The sequence below is a fragment of the Myotis myotis genome, unplaced genomic scaffold (assembly GCF_014108235.1).
Source record: "Myotis myotis isolate mMyoMyo1 unplaced genomic scaffold, mMyoMyo1.p scaffold_m19_p_18, whole genome shotgun sequence".
Taxonomy (NCBI): domain Eukaryota; kingdom Metazoa; phylum Chordata; class Mammalia; order Chiroptera; family Vespertilionidae; genus Myotis; species Myotis myotis.
In genome coordinates, this window is record NW_023416322.1 from 7,339,851 (window position 1) to 7,355,710 (window position 15,860).

Here is a 15,860-nt window from a genome sequence, read left to right on the forward strand (position 1 = left end):
GGCTTTGGAGGAAAAAACATGGGCTTTAGAGTTAGAAAACCAGGCTTTCTACTACTAGTGCTGCCTACAAGCTGTGTGACCTTGGGTACGTTACTGAACCTCTCTGGCATTTAGTTTTCTCTTCTATAAAATAAAGATAATGATACCAACCCCTCACGAAGTCATAGACTCACCCTGGCCGGTGTAGCTCAGTTGGTCGGGCATTGTCCCCTGCACTGAAAGGCTGCTGGTTCGAGTCCCGGCCTGGGCGGCAAGCAGTAGGGCGGCAAGCAGGAGGCAGCCAATCAATGTTCCACTCTCACACTGATGTTTCTCTTTCTCCCTCTGCTTTCCTCTTTCTCAAAAGAATCAATAAAAATATTTTTAAAAGAAGTCATAGGCCAAACCAATGGACATGGACAACAGGGGGATGGGAGCATGAGTGTGTGTGTGGGGGGGAGGTTGGGGTGAATGGGGGGGATGAGGACACATTTGTAATACCTTAACTAATAATAATAATAATAAATTAAATTAAATTAAATTTTAAAAAAAAGAAGAAGTCATAGGCTCAAATACAATAAGCATAACTAAAACTTTATCACAATCCCTAGGATTTCAGAAGTATATGATCCACAGTGACTATTAACTCCTCCCAGGATTTCCTCTCTCAAAGCTTTTTAAGCGCTTCACCATTTGTTCTGCCACCAGCAGCCTCGGGAACAGATGAGGGAAGAGAGGGAGTTCTTAGAGGGAGAGTCATTGACCTTCCTCTTCACTTCCTTGCTTAGTATCTGTCGTTTCCAAGGGAGTCAGAGACCGACAGCAATGTCCCCAGGCCTGGCCAAACCCAAGATTGGCCCAGACCAGGCAGATGGCTTATTGCTCCTTCTTAAACACCTCCAGGCAAGAAATTTCTGGGCCTGCTCACCTTTGTAATTCTATTAGTGAGTTAGGATGCTCTTTCTTGTGACTAATTCCAAACCCTCCAGCGTTAACTACTGTTCACATTCATTCATGTATTCACTCAACTGTTGATTCATTATTGCTATAATAATTACTGGGCACCTGTTAGGCCAGGCACCATGCCAACTGCTGGAAATACAGAAATGAGCAAGATACCTTTGCCCTTAAGAAGCCTGGAGCCTATGCCCTGACCGGTTTGGCTCAGTGGATAGAGCGTCAGCCTGCGCACTGAAGGGTCCCAGGTTCGATTCCAGTCAAGGGCATGTACCCTGGTTATGGGCACATCCCCAGTAGGAGGTGTGCTGATCGATGTTTCTCTCTCATCCATGTTTCTAACTCTCTAACCGTCTCCCTTCCTCTCTGTACAAAATCAACAAAATATATATTTTTTTAAAAAAAGAAGCCTGGAATCTAGTGGGAAGGAGACACATTGACACACAGTCGTCCTAGTACACAGTAAGCGCCTTAACAGAGATCAGCTCCGACACTTTGGAAGCCCTGAGGGTCACGGAACCTGAGTTTGGGAGAGGGGACTCGGGGAGGGCTCCTCAGAGAAGGACATTTGAGCTGAGTCCTAAGGTACTGCTGAGCAAACAGACCTGAGCAACAGTTATTTGGTGACTGCTGTTCCTCAGCCCTTATCATGCAACAAGCCAATAGGTTGGTTCGTGTCGAGCCGATTATCGCATGGATGATACCGTGTTGACCGCACTGGGGTCATAGCCAAGCAGAGCTTACAATCCAGTGCCTGCTGGGCACAAAGGCCTCTTGTGGTGAATGATGCCCTATGGCAGTGGTTCTCAACCTTCTGGCCCTTTAAATACAGTTCCTCATGTTGTGACCCAACCATAAAATTATTTTCGTTGCTACTTCAGAACTGTAATGTTGCTACTGTTATGAATCGTCATGTAAATATCTGATATGCAGGATGGTCTTAGGCGACCCCTGTGAAAGGGTCGTTCGACCGCCAAAGGGGTTGCGACCCACAGGTTGAGAACCGCTGCCCTATGGTCTCGGAAGCAGGTGGCCCAGTCAGGATGCACCATAGGGGCTGTTGCAGTCTCCATGGTCAATGGAAAGTGCAGTAATGGAGGCCTGGTCCTCACAGAGCCTGGGAGTGCTGGCCCACCAGGCAAGAGTGTGGAACCATCGTTTTCTTTTGATGCTGAATCTGTTTGGATGGTGACAGGACCCTCTCGCCCCACCCTCAACCACCAAATCCCAGAAGAAACGAATAATACACATGAGGCCAGCCTGGAGCAACCGGTTGAAGCAATCCCTCTTCACCTCTCCAGTGGGCGCCCTCTCCCCATCTCCCTCACATTCAGTTCCTTCCAGGAGACAGAGGCGCCTTTAAGGTAGAAGTGCAGGTCCCACATGTCAGTGTGGAGTGGGGTGCTAGGGAAGACTCAGCAAAATGCCCACCTCTCAGCTATTGTCCTCTTTCCACTTCCGGTGAGTGTCCGTCATAATTTGAGATAAGAATGACTCAGGTTAGACTTTCTGAAGAATTTACTCGATTCTGATAGACAAAAGCAAGAATATTTAACGTGAGGGAGCAACAGAGTCTGCTTGGGGGGGGGGGGGAGCGGGGCGGGATTGAAGAAGAGGCCTCTACCGGTGGAGCCTGTGCAGGTCTGCTTGGAGGCAGAGTGACATCCCAGGAGGAGCACAGGTGCCTCCTCCTCCAGCAGAGGGTCGGGGGCAGAGCAGGGCAGCCCTTCAGGCCCTACCTTCACTTTCGGGTATGCTGTTCTTTTGCTTCCTCTTGCTCACCCCATCCGTCCCACTTCCCAGGTGAAGTGGTTCTCCTCTCCCGTCCTCCTTCTCCCTTGACTAAGAGCCTTTACGGTGGGCACATCTCCGTTCCTGCCTTCCGGAAGCTGTTAACCTGAGATGGACACACAGAGTAGCCAGATACTTAAAATCTCTCTCTTTCCTCCCTGCCGGCCACTGGGGCAACTGGGTCTAGACACGGCCCAGTCTTGTGTCTTTTCTTTCTAGGAGTCAGCCTGAGCAGAGCTGGCCCGGCTCTGCGAGCACTGGTCGCCCACCCTCTCTGAGCTTCATTTCCCATGGTACTAGTGAATTAGTCCCCACTTCGCAGGGACTGCCGGAGGGAAAGGAGGCCATGCAAGTGAAGTGGCTGGCCCATTGTCTGGCATATAATGGGGCTCCATAAATATCAGTTGGGTGGTTGACTGAAAGGTAAGTGTCCAACCTGAGCATTGGCCCAAACCCCAGAGGAGGCCTTCGGCTCACTAACTAGGTGTCTGGAAGGGGTCATGATGATGGGGCTAAGTTGCTGCTTAAATAATAGGGGAGGAAATGGGCTGAGCCTCCCCATCAGAGTAAATTCCATTCTAGTTCCTGTGAGGGCCCACTTCTCACTCCTCCCAGGTGAGAAGGAGAAGGCAGGAATCTAGTGTCAGCTTGAGAACCAGAAGGGCTAGAACTCAATCCTGGAAGAGAGGCAAGTTCCACTGCCGCCTTGCCTTCCCACTGCCCGTCCCAGCCAGGGCTGTTCTCCCCAGAACTCCCCAAGTTCCCCATGACTCCCTGTACTCCCCAAGTCTCCTCATACTCCCCAAGTCTCCCAGTGCTCCCACATCCCCTAGTACTCTCCAAGTCTCCAAGTACTCCCCTGTTCCCCCAGTACTCACGTGTCTCCCAGTACTCCCCATCCTGCAGCCTGAAGAACTGGCCTGAGGGGTGGAGAGTCAGAAAGCCTGTCTACTCAAGGGAGGGGACAAGAGTCATGGGCTTGCTTTCACAGGACCTCTGTTATATGCCTCCCATGAACCTCAAGCAATCAGTCAACCTGTCTGAGCCTCAGTTTCCCCAACTGTAAAAAACTGTGGCTGTGGATATGGGTGTGCAAGCAAGACCATGCCCACCTGTCCTGGTTTTTGGAGACTGCAGACCTGTGGGAATAATAACTCACATCCTAACCTGCCTCCCGTATAGGACTATTGCAAGGTTCAAATGGAATAATCTCTGTGGAAAAGCACTTGGTAAACTGCAAACACAGAAGCACAATCAAAGGCTCTGGAACAGAGGACCTGCGAGGTGGGACAGGTTGCAAAGGCTTCCTGTTTGACATGGGAGCCAGGAAGGATCCTTCCAATTGGCTTTGCTTTGATCTTATTTGAAACTTAATGAGCACTTAAGGCATTGCTGACACGCTAATTAGGACTGAAAATTAAATTTAAAAGTCATCACTTGTTCCCTTCCTTCCACATTCATTTCCTCAGCTCTATTGAGCACAACTATTAACTAAAATCTATTTTTAAATGGCACGAATTTGCTGTTCACTAAAACAAATGAGAGACAAATACTTTGTTCGAAAGACAAATTGCAAACCAAACTTGAGGTTAATGGGGGAAAATAACCTAGTTAATGAGTTCAACTGTCAACCAAACAACTGTCGCTTCGAAAACAATTGAACCCGAATGAACCTGGGACAGCAAGATATGCGCCCCAGGAAATCAAACGGATCCCACATGTCATCAAAGCACCTCGGGCCAAAGGCGCTTCTGGCCTCTCCTGGGTGGGTCGGCCTTCCCACATCAGATCCTGCGCTGCTTCATGTAACAGCGCGGCCCTGATATGACGAAGCGGGGTATCCCCTGCCCACTGGGTGCTGCTGGGGTTGGAGTTCCCACAATAGCTCGAGAAAAAGAATGTCCTGAGACTCACACAGGAAGATGAGAGATTTTTATTTGTGTGGAATGATATCCCTGGGTTTCTCTTAGTCCAGTCATCGAGGAGGTGCAGCTGGGGTTTCAGTACAGCGAGAAGCAAAGCCAGGGTCCAGAGTTTCCATTCCAGTTGCATTTGGGTCCAGTACAGCATCAGACTAGTCGCAGCCCATTAGTCCATTGTGGGGTCCACATGGCCGTGGGGTCCACATGACCCTGGGCCACAGGGGTGAATGCAAGAGAGCCCAGACGAGCAAGTCCCAAGAGTCCAGGAGCAGCAAGAGGAACCAAGCGCATAATAAGAGCACAAGAGCCCGAAGTTCTTTGTTCAGGGAATGAAGTATCCCAATTTTCCTGTGACCACGCCCCTCCAGGCCAACCATCTCTGTCCCCAGGAATGATTGATAGCAAGCACCTTCACTAGTCCCCCCAACTTTAATGAGCAGTGTCTATTTTCCCTGTGTTGGACCCCTGAGGGGTGTAAAGTTCTAGCTTCCTGGTGAAGCTGTCTAAATGACATGCCTATGATATTTGGCCTCCCCTTCTTTCCTGTTACTAATAATTAGGTTAATGACAATGGTATCGGCCCTAGATGTCATCGATGTGCTAAGTCACCAGCAATGCAAAGATGAAGAGGTGATGCCCGGCCGGTGTGGCTCAGTGGTTGAGCGTGGACCTATGAACCAGGAGGTCATGGTTTGATTCCTGGTCAGGGCACATGCCCAGGTTGCGGGCTCAGTCCCCACTGTGAGGTGTGCAGGAGGCAGCCAACCAATGATTCCCCACATTGATGCTTCTATCTCTCTCTCCCTCTCCCTTCCTCTCTGAAATCAATAAAAAAATTTTTTAAGAAGAAAGAAAGAGAGAGAGAGAGAGAGAGAGAGAGAGAGAGAGAGAGAAAGAGATGACCCTTCCTACAGGAGCCTGTGGCCCAGCACTCAGGGTTCTCCTATGAAAACAAACTCCCACTGCCCAGCTCAGAGGCCTTCTCCCCCTAACCTCCTCGAACAGGACATCTGCCTGAAATCAAAGAGTAGGACGGAACTCGGCACCCCCACTAAACCTAGTTATTGCCAGAATCAGAGCATGAAACCAGCAACACAACGGAACACCGAAAGTACAACAAACCAAAGTTGAGCCAAAAAGGTCTCTGTGGTGACAGGCTGCGTTCCTCTGACACCAGCTCCTCCAAGCCGCAGAGATGGCCTCCTTGGATGTAATTCTGCATCACCCTGGCAGATTGTGACACACGTTCTCTCATGATCGCAGGAAAGGCTGTCCCACCCGGGCCTCTCCACAGGAATCGCAGGAAGCGGGGAAATGAGAGTGTTGCTTGTTGAGTGTAGATGACCTCCCACACTCAGCAAGGGCGTGAGCTGGAAGCCAGTTCTCCTGTGGAGGGCCCAGCAAGGTTCCTACAGAGGAAGAATAGCAGGGCTTGCTGCTGAGACAGCTGCTATCTCGAATACTGCCAGAACCACCCATCCTTATCTTCCTTGGACCCTCCCAGCTGAAGTCATCCTTGTCTTCCAGGAACGGAGTTCTCCCACTCTGGTTCCTAAAGCAATGGTCACCACAGGCTTGAGAGTCAGCTGTTTGATTGTAGATGAACTTGTCTCGAAGGGTGAACCTGGGCTATCTGTGTTCTTATCTAGTTGCAGCCTTCCTTTAGCCCCTATCATCTTGGGAATTTCTTTTTTTTTTTTTTAAGTATGTATATATTTTTGTTGATTTCAGAGAGAGGAAAGGAGAAGGGGAGAAAGAAACATCAATGATGAGAGAATCATCCATGGACTGTCTCCTGCACGCCCCCTACTGGGGATCGCTCCCAAACCCGGGCATGTGCCCTGACCAGGAATAAAACTCTGACCTCCTGGTTCATGGATTGACACTCAACCACAGATCCACATCAGCTGGGCAAGGAATTTCAGCCTTGATATCTCTGCCGAGCACTTCAGCCCCCAGTCCCTTAGTTGGCAGTCTTGTGGGCCAGTCTGCAGCTAAATTGGTTTCCCACGCTCTCTCTTCCAGGATCCAGCTTCCACCCCATCAGTAACCTTGGGTTATGTATGATAAGGACAGCTAAAGGTCATGAGGGCAGATGTTGCTTAGATAAATGTCTCTTGTCCACACTGCCTTCAGCCATCCCCAGACTTGTTCTGCAGAGGCATGAGAGACACTTGGAAGAATTCCAAAGTCCAGCTGGCATCCCACCAGCTCTAAGAAAGCTCAAACCAGACTTCCATTGGACTTGCCATCTGGACCTAAGTTTTAGACTTAATCACATACTTTGTTTCGTTGTGTATCTGTTTTATGTATTTCCACAACTAGAGGCTTCTGTAAGAAAGGGACTGTGTCATATGTTGAGATAAGAATGTCCAAACTTGTAGAAAAAATGTATAAGCATTTATTAGAGTTTAGTTGAGCCAGAGAGGACACTCCTGGAAGCAAGATCTCAACAGACTGGTGGGAAATGTTTCCTAGAATGACAGTTTGTAGTCCTGTTTATGTATTTGAAATTAAGGAGGGAATGTAAGAAAGGTTTATGAATATGGAAGAAAGCAAGGCAGGGAACTCTCTATGATCAGATTATAGGATAGTTATAAGATTATGTTCTTTCTTAAGGGTGGTTACTCCTCTGAGGGGTCTGAAAAGGGGGCATTTCAAGGCTGTGTAAACCTAGGTGTACAAAAACAATGGACAGGGCTTGCTTAAGGCAAAGATACCTTTTACTAAAGAAGTTACAGGCCTGAGGCATGACTACCCACCATGACCTGCCCAGTAGGAATTTATGATCAGATCACTCTGTGAGGTTACTTTCAGTTAGATTTATTACAGAACACCTTTTTGTCCACACACACAGATCTATGTTATATAAAATTACCCCACATTGCACCAGGCACAGATTTTCCCCACCTGCCACATAGGTAGCCAATTGACCCAATAGGTTTCCAATTGAGCCAGATTGATAACCACAGACCGATGAAGCCACTCAGGGCCCTCAAGAGTTTAGTCCCAGCCTCCACTCTATTTTTCTACCTCCATACCTTGGCTCATATCATTACCCTTACTGCTCCCTCTAATCCCCTACCCAAAACAGTTTCAAGATTATTCTTCAAGATTTTCCAAATACTAGAACCTTCTAAAGTTCCTGTCAGAAGGAAGCACTCCTGGAATTTCTATAAGTGTATTTTCTTTCTTTCTTTTTTTTTAAAAAAAATATATTTTCTTTGGATCCTGTCTGGAGTCACAGCTGAAAAAAAAAAAAAAAAATATATATATATATATATATATATATATATATATATATAATTGATTTTTTTACAGAGAGGAAGGGAGAGAGATAGAGAGTTAGAAACATTGGATCAGCTGCTTCCTGCACATCCCCCACTGGGGAAGTGCGCGCAACCCAGGTACATGCCCTTGACAGGAATCGAACCTGGGACCTTTCAGTCCGCAGGCCGACGCTCTATCCACTGAGCCAAACCGGTTTCGGCTATAAGTGTATTTTCATACTTCATCTTTTCATATGTACTACCAGCACATAGTAGGCACTCAATAAATATGTTTAAAAGAATAATTATAACACCTTCTATTTTTATTATTTATTCTATGAATATATCTTTTTCCTCCACTAAATTATAAGTGTTATTATCTCTGTATACATCATCTGGGCCCAGTGGATGTTGAAACAGTAGACATTCAAGAAATGTGTACTGACTTGAATAGTAGGTAGTCATTCATGAATACAATTCCCTGAAATGAGTGCACCTAAATGGTAGGTACCAGCTCAAAGGATTCCTATATTCCTATCTACATTACATTTCTATATTACTTAATACAAGTGGCCAAAGAAACTCCACAATTTAACCATGCAGAATGAGCCGTGTGATTAACTCATTGCAGGAACATCAAGGGTACCGTAGGATATGCAATGGAGTTGACTCAAATGCTGCCAAGACTCATTCAGCGCTCTCCTCTGCCTCACTCCACCTATAAGCTCTACTCTTCCCTACTGGCAGGCTTCTTCCATGTGGCAGGAAGTGTGACCCCTGATATTCTCAGAGCTTCACTCCACACAAGTGTCCACTGCTGGAGGGACACTCTTTGGTCTAAGTTTAAAAATTCCAGGAAAGGATATAATTGGCTCAGTTTAGATCAGATAGGAGTGGGACCTCTAAAAAAAATAATAATAATAACAGTTCCCATATTAACAGTGAGGAGAAACCATCTTAAAGAAGCATTGGGTCTGGGGGTGGGGGGACACTTGCTGTTCTATACAGACAAACTATAGGTGCCCATGATGGGAAGAGTTTGCATTCAAGGGAGGTAGAGAGAAATGGCAAAGGTGGTTGGGGATCTCAAGTTGGAGCTCTCGGGAGGCCAGAGGAACATGTGTGTTAAACACCTAAGGGAGAGACGAGGCTGACTACATTTTCTTCCAGCGAGAGATGGGGGAGGGACAAGGTCCATGCCGACACCAACCTGCCCTGGAGAGCCCCTGACATCCAGCTAAGAAGAGCCAGCCTAGAGCTACAGAAGCAGAGAAACTGGGAAGTCAAGGAAGTGCTCTTAGAGTCCCTACTAAGCGGCTAGGGCAGCCAGCCTCGCACAGCAGCCTAACCAGGAACTCTTGATGGTGGAGACAGTGCCTCCCTCTTGCCACGGTGGGGGGAAGGGGCCCAACTCCACTTTCCCACATGCAGTGGTTATTTTTATGGGTAGATTTATTTTTATCCATTTAGACCTCGAGCTGCTGCTGGAAGAAGCAAGGCACCAAGACTTCTGGGTTTTCACAAAGCACAGGCTTCGATGGTGGGCTCAGCTGTAGTGATCCGGCTGCTGCTGCCCCTGGAGTCACTTGGACCCACCTCTCGCATCCTTCTCTCCTGTCTACATGGGGCTGAGGGTTGGAGTGAGGCGGGGAGTGACTCTTCTCTCATCCTGCAACCCCTCACCGGGGATGGGGAGCACTGGGCTCTTCAAGAAGGGAGGACCTACCTGCTGGCTACCACCGAACTCATCCTCTTGGCCTGCCCTGAATCCCAGTCTACCTGGGGTGGGCAGACATCAGAGACTCTTTGGGCAGTGCCTCGCCTGCAGAGCCTGCCTCCCTGAACCCAAGAAGTTTGAGGAGAGGATCTTGCCTTTCAAATACGAGCCAGGCATCATTTTCAGCTCCACATGCCAGGCAGCCAAAGCAGACTTCTCCTCTGATGGGACCACACATCTGGCCTAAATTGTGATTCACCCCCCCCCTCCAGACAAGTTTACTGAACCCTGAGGCAATGCCTCCCCTCACAGCCACTGTAGACAAGCTTAAAATAACTTTAGTATAGTGAAAGCACCACGTCAGAAACTGTCTTTCTCATGATAAAGATGCATTTGACACTCATTGGGCATCAAAATGTCAAACTGTTGCGATCCAGCAGGGAACCTGACAAGCCATTAAGTCTGAAGCCCTATCCAGTTGATTCCTTTCTATTCATTCTGTCTTTCCAACAATGGATCTGGGCTCCTGAAGCTGACATTTTGATAGGAATTTTCAAACTCCAACAAGGTACCATCTCTATTCCTGCCATTAGTTCTACCCCTGAAATGCCCTGGAGAGTAGGGTGGGAGGGACCAGGGAAGTTTGGAGATGGGCAGGGAGTGAATGAGAAAAAAGTCTCACCTTTGGTGTCCTCCTAGTGCAAGGAGGGTGAGACCTTCAATCTCTAGAAAGGATGCCTAAAAACCTACCCATAGGTGGCTTCCATAGAGGGTGGCCCTACACTCCCCTCCCCACTTCTGCAAGCTTCCATCAGCTGGGCTGGGCTGGGCTGGGGAGGAGAGGCACAAGGACAGACAGGGGGTTATTTTGGATTTGGTTCCCAAGATAGATGGCAGCAGGAAGTCTCTAGTACCACATTGGGAACTCCAAGTTCTGAGCCCAGCCCAACCAATCTGAAAAAACGTTTCTTCAGGTAATTCACGGAGACCCACCACCCTACCCAACTTTCAGACCCACTTGAACCCTTTCTGGTGGCTTTCCCATAAAAATAGCCTGTCTTAGCTCATGCTGCGCACTTTTCTAAAATCTCTCAAAGGCTCATAAACCCCAAACAAGCAGCAGCTGGCCTTGGTGTGCCTGTGCCTCTTGCTAAGTGGCCCCAGGCCTGGCATTAGTGGCAGCTGGCCTTGGTTTGCTGTTTGGCCTCTTCCAGTCACTCCAAGCCCAGTACAAGTAGCAGCCATCTGCAAATCACTTTGTAGCTCACACTAGGTGGCCCCAGGCAGGGCACAGGCGGTAGCTGACCTTGGCCTGCACCTCCTAGGAGGCCCCAAAGCCAGCACACCCTTCAGACCATGCCAGAGCACCATCCAACCACCTCCAGGAGCGACACACTCAAGGGGTGAACTTGTCAGGCATCAGAAGTAAAGCAAGTCCTGTTCTGTGGGGTCAGCCCCGGCACAGCAGATCCTCTGCTGTGGTTGTGGTCAGTCATCACAGCCAACTGACCTTGGGGTAAATCCCTCACATTGACATGACAACAGCACTTGAGCCTCAACTATAATAGGAGGGTGCACATAGCCCACACTGGGGAGGAGGGGACAACTGGAATGCCCAGCTTACGTGATCAGGGAGGCTGTGCAACTGGGCCCACAGGACCCAGAAGGCCACTCCACCAAGACCAGGAGACATAGCAGCTCTGCCTAATACATAGAAACAAACACAGGGAGGCTGCCAAAATGAGGAGACAAAGAAACACGTCCCAAACGAAAGGACAGGACAACAATCCAGAAATAAACAAACAAACAAACAAAATGGACACAAGCAATTTATCAGACACAGAATTCAAAAGACTGGTTGTAAGAATGTTCAATGAACTCAGGGGAAGAGTAGATGAACTTAGTGAGAACCTCAACAAAAAGACAGGAAACATAAAAATGAGGATAGAAAACATAAAAAAGAACCAGTCAGAAATGAAGAACACAATAACTGAAGTGAAGCATACACTACAGGCAATCAGCAGTAGGTTGATAAAGTAGAAGATCACATCAGTGATTTGGAAGATAAGGAAGCAGAATACACCCATAAGGACAACAAAAAGAAAAAACAATCCCCAAAAACGAGGACAGTTTAAGGAGCCTCTGGGACTACTTCAAGCAAACCAACATTTGCATCATGGGGGTGCTGGAAAGAAAGAAAGGAATTGAAAGCCTATTTAAAATAATAATAATGGAAAACTTCTCTATGCTGGTGAAGGAAATAGATATACAAGTCTAGGAAGTGCAGAGGGTCCCAAACAAGATGAACCTAAAGAGACCCACACCGAGACACATCATAATTAAAATGCCAAGGGTTAAAGACAAAGAGAATCTTAAAAGCAGCAAGAAAAAAGCAATTAGCAACCTACAAGGGGGCTCCCATAAGACTTTCAATTGATTTCTCAACCCAAACTTTATAGGCCAGAAGGGAATGACACAAAATATTCAAAGTGATGAAAAGCAAGTACCTACAACCTTTACAATCAAAGGACAGATAAAGAGCTTCCCAGACAAGAAAAAGCTAAGGGAGTTCATCACCACCAAACCAGTATTATATGAAATGTTAAAGTGTCTCCTTTAAGAAGGAAAACAAAAATTAAAAAATAGAAATAATAAAATGGCAATAGATACATGCATATCAATAATGATTTTATTTTTAAATATGTTTTAATTGATTTCAGAGAGGAAGGGAGAGAGAGAGAGAGAGAGAGAGAGAGAGAAACATCAATGATGAGAAAGAATCATTGAGCAGCTGCCTCCTGCATGCCCCCTACTGGTGTTCGAGCCCACAACCTGGGCATGTGCCCTAACCAGGAATCAAACCGTGACCTCCTGGTTCATGGGTCTATACAACCAATGAGCCACACCAACCAGGCTATTAACAATTACTTTAAATGCAAATGGATTAAACGCTCCAATCAAGCCCATCTATCAAGAATTACTTTATTTTTATTTATTTTTTATTTATTTTAAACATCAGGAGAGTTATATATATATATATATATATATATATATATATATATATATATATATATATATATATATAAAGAGAGAGAGATTTCAGAGAGGAAGGGAGAGGGAGAAACATCAATGATGAGAGGAAATCATTGATTGGTTGCCTCCTGCAGGTCTCCCACCAAGGATCAAGCCTGCAACCCAGGCATGTGCCCTGAGTGGAATCGAACCCTGACCTTTTTGTTCATAGGTCAATGCTCAGCCATGCCAGGTCAGGCAACAATTACTTTAAATGCAAATGGTTAAAAGCTCCAATGAAGCCCAGCTATCAATAATTACTTTAAATGCCAATAGATTAAAAGCTCCAATCAAGCCCAGCCAACATGGCTCAGTGGTTGAGCATCGACCTATGAACAAGGAGGTCAGGGTTCGATTCCCAGTCAGGGCACATGCCTGGGTTGCAGGCTTAATCCCCAATCCCTGGTAGGGGCTGTGCAGTAGGCAGTCAATCAATGATTCTCTCTCATCATTGATGTTTTTATCTCTCTCCCTCTTCCTTCCTCTCTGAAATAAATAAAAACATATTTTAAAATAAAAGCTCATATGTAGATGAATGGATAACAAAACATGACCCTTACACACTTCAGACAGATAGACACACAGAGACTTAAAGAGATGGAAAAAATATTTCATGAACATGAAAATACAGCAAAACAAAAGCCGGGGTAGCAATAGTTATACAGAAATATTTCATCACTTAGAATATTTCGTGCCATTCCCTCTGGCCTGCAATAGTTATACCAGACTTCTTGTTACGAAGTGTATAACAAGAGACAAAAAAGGACCCAGCAATTTCACTTCTGGACTTCTGTGTGTTTATCTGAAGAAACCCAAAACACTAAATAAAAAAGACCTATACATCCATATGTTTAGTGCAGCATTATTTACAATAGCCAAGATATAGAAACAAACTAAGTGTCCATCAACAGATGAATAAATAAAGAAGTGGTGCATATATACAATGGAATATGACTCAGCCATAAGAGAGAATAAAATCTTGCCATCTGCAACACCATGGATGGTCCTAAAGGGTATTGTGCTGAGTAAAATAAGTCAGACAGAGAAAGACAATGCCACATGATTTCACTTATACGTGGAATCTGAAAACCAAAACAAACAAGCAAACCAGAAACAGACTCATAGATACAGAGAACATTTGGCCAGTGACCCAGATGGGAGGAGTTCTGGGGGAGAGGATGGTGAAAAAGGTGAAGGGATTAAGAAGCACAAATTGGCCTTGGCCAGTGTGGTTCAGTTGGTTGAGCATCGTCCAGTACACCAAAAGGTCGCAGGTTCGATTCCAAGTCAGGGCACATACCCAGGTTGCAGGTTCAATCCCTGGTGGGGGTACATACTGGAGACTACTGATCAATGTTTCTCTCTCACACTGAGGTTTCTCTCTCCCCCTTTCTCTCTCTCTAAAAATCAATAAAAGCATTAAAAAGATTTTTTAAAGAAGTACAAATGGGTCATTACAGAATAGTCATGGGACAGCAGAAGGAATATAGTGAAGTACAGCATAGAGAATGTAGTCAGTAATACTGTAATAACTATGTATGCTGTCAGATGAGTACTAGATCAGTTTGTCCGTTACATAAATGTCTACTGGGTTGTATGACTGAAACTAAATAATAGTGCATGTCAACTGTAATTTAAAAATAAGAAATATTTTTAACTGTTTAAGTCTAATCAGATAAATATACCTTGCTTTAGGGAACAATATTTTTAAAAAATTATTTCACTTTTGTCTGTTTAACTTTCCCTAGCTCAGAAATAGGATGTCGATGAGTTGTTGAAAAATAGGAGGATAGGAAAGTTAAGAGTGAACAGAAAGGACCCAAATGTGAGGAAATTGGGAAGGGTGCTCATGGGCAGAGGAAAACCAGTGCCTAGGGTGTAATTCACAATTCTGTTTCTCAATGTGCATGTGCTTCTTTGGCCTGGGGCAGGAAGGACAGATGGCAAAGGAGGACCCTCCCGGTGTGAAAAGTTGGGTGGCGATGGGAGGATCAAAGAGGCCTCTTCTCCAAACCCTGAAGTTGTGGTGAGTCACTTTCTTCACAGCTCTTTGCAACTCTAACCTGCCTTCCACATAAGCATATGTAGATGAGGGAGTGTGTGTGTGAGGTAGGTGTGGGAACAGCTCAGTCAATGAAGACGTGGTGTGTTGAGTGAACCAGTTATGGTGCGTGTTCGTACTTGAAAGCCATAAGGTTCTGGGCGAAATCTATGGGTGGCACTGTTGTACAATGCTGGTAGGTGTGTGGCTGCGGGGGTGTGATTAACAGTTTGTAGGCTGTGCGCAAGTGTGCGCGACATCTGACTGTGTGCAGATTAAAATGGAAATGTGTGCTGGCGTGTGATACAGCTGCAGAACAGTCCAGGAAGCCTTGGTCGTCCGTCTGACTTGGTCTTGCATCCTGGTTCATCCAGATGTGTAACCTCGGGCCCATCACTGACCCTCGATTTTCTTACCTCTGAAACAAGGGTAATAATAAGGACCTTGTAAGAGTGTCATGTGTATTCAAAAGGAAACCCTGCATGCAAAGCGTTTGGTGCCACAGGCCACACATAGTAGGTCTCAAAAATAGGCAGCTGTTATCATGCACTGTGGAGGTGCCTCTTGGGGGTACAGGGGCAAGAGGGAGCAGCAAGCGACCCAGGACTGTGTGTGTGTGATCTGGTGAGGACTGTGTACGAGGCGTGTGCCTTCGCGTGTGCGCACCCAAGCCATTCCTTTTCCTTCTCCGCTGAGCCCCCTATTCAGACCGGGGCAGCGGGTGAGAGGAGATGGTACAAGTTTCCGCAGACACCTCGGGTTTCTGGTTCCTGTGTCTAAGTGAGTAAGAGGTTGAGGGGCCCCGAGGAGCTGCAGGAAGCCAACCGCCTGCACAAGCTTCCTTTTTTCCCTCCACCCAGCAACGGCTGAGCCCTGCAACCCACCTCCACGCCCCACCTCCGCCCGCACCTACTTTCCTTTCAACAAGTAAGCGAGCCGGGGAGGCCAGCACACCCCCAGGAGGAAGGATTCCTCCCCTTCCTTTCCCCCAGTCCCCCTTAAGACGGACCAGGAAGCAGCGCGGCTCGCGGCCGGGCCACCTTAACGGCGGAGCGCGGCTGGCCCCGCGCCAAGCCCCGCCCCCTCGCCGCTCGCGCTCCGCCCCTTCTCCT

At 46.9% G+C, this 15,860-nt stretch overlaps 1 long non-coding RNA gene across 1 annotated transcript; it reads right to left on the minus strand.

Moving 5' to 3' along the window:
• Positions 1-229: 229 nt before the first annotated feature.
• Positions 230-2,829, minus strand: LOC118672838. The gene is made up of 3 exons (XR_004973225.1): positions 2,676-2,829; positions 2,368-2,464; positions 230-338 (listed from the first exon to the last, which is right to left on the minus strand). It is a non-coding gene; the product is annotated as an uncharacterized LOC118672838 (long non-coding RNA).
• Between the last annotated feature and the right edge of the window lie 13,031 nt (positions 2,830-15,860).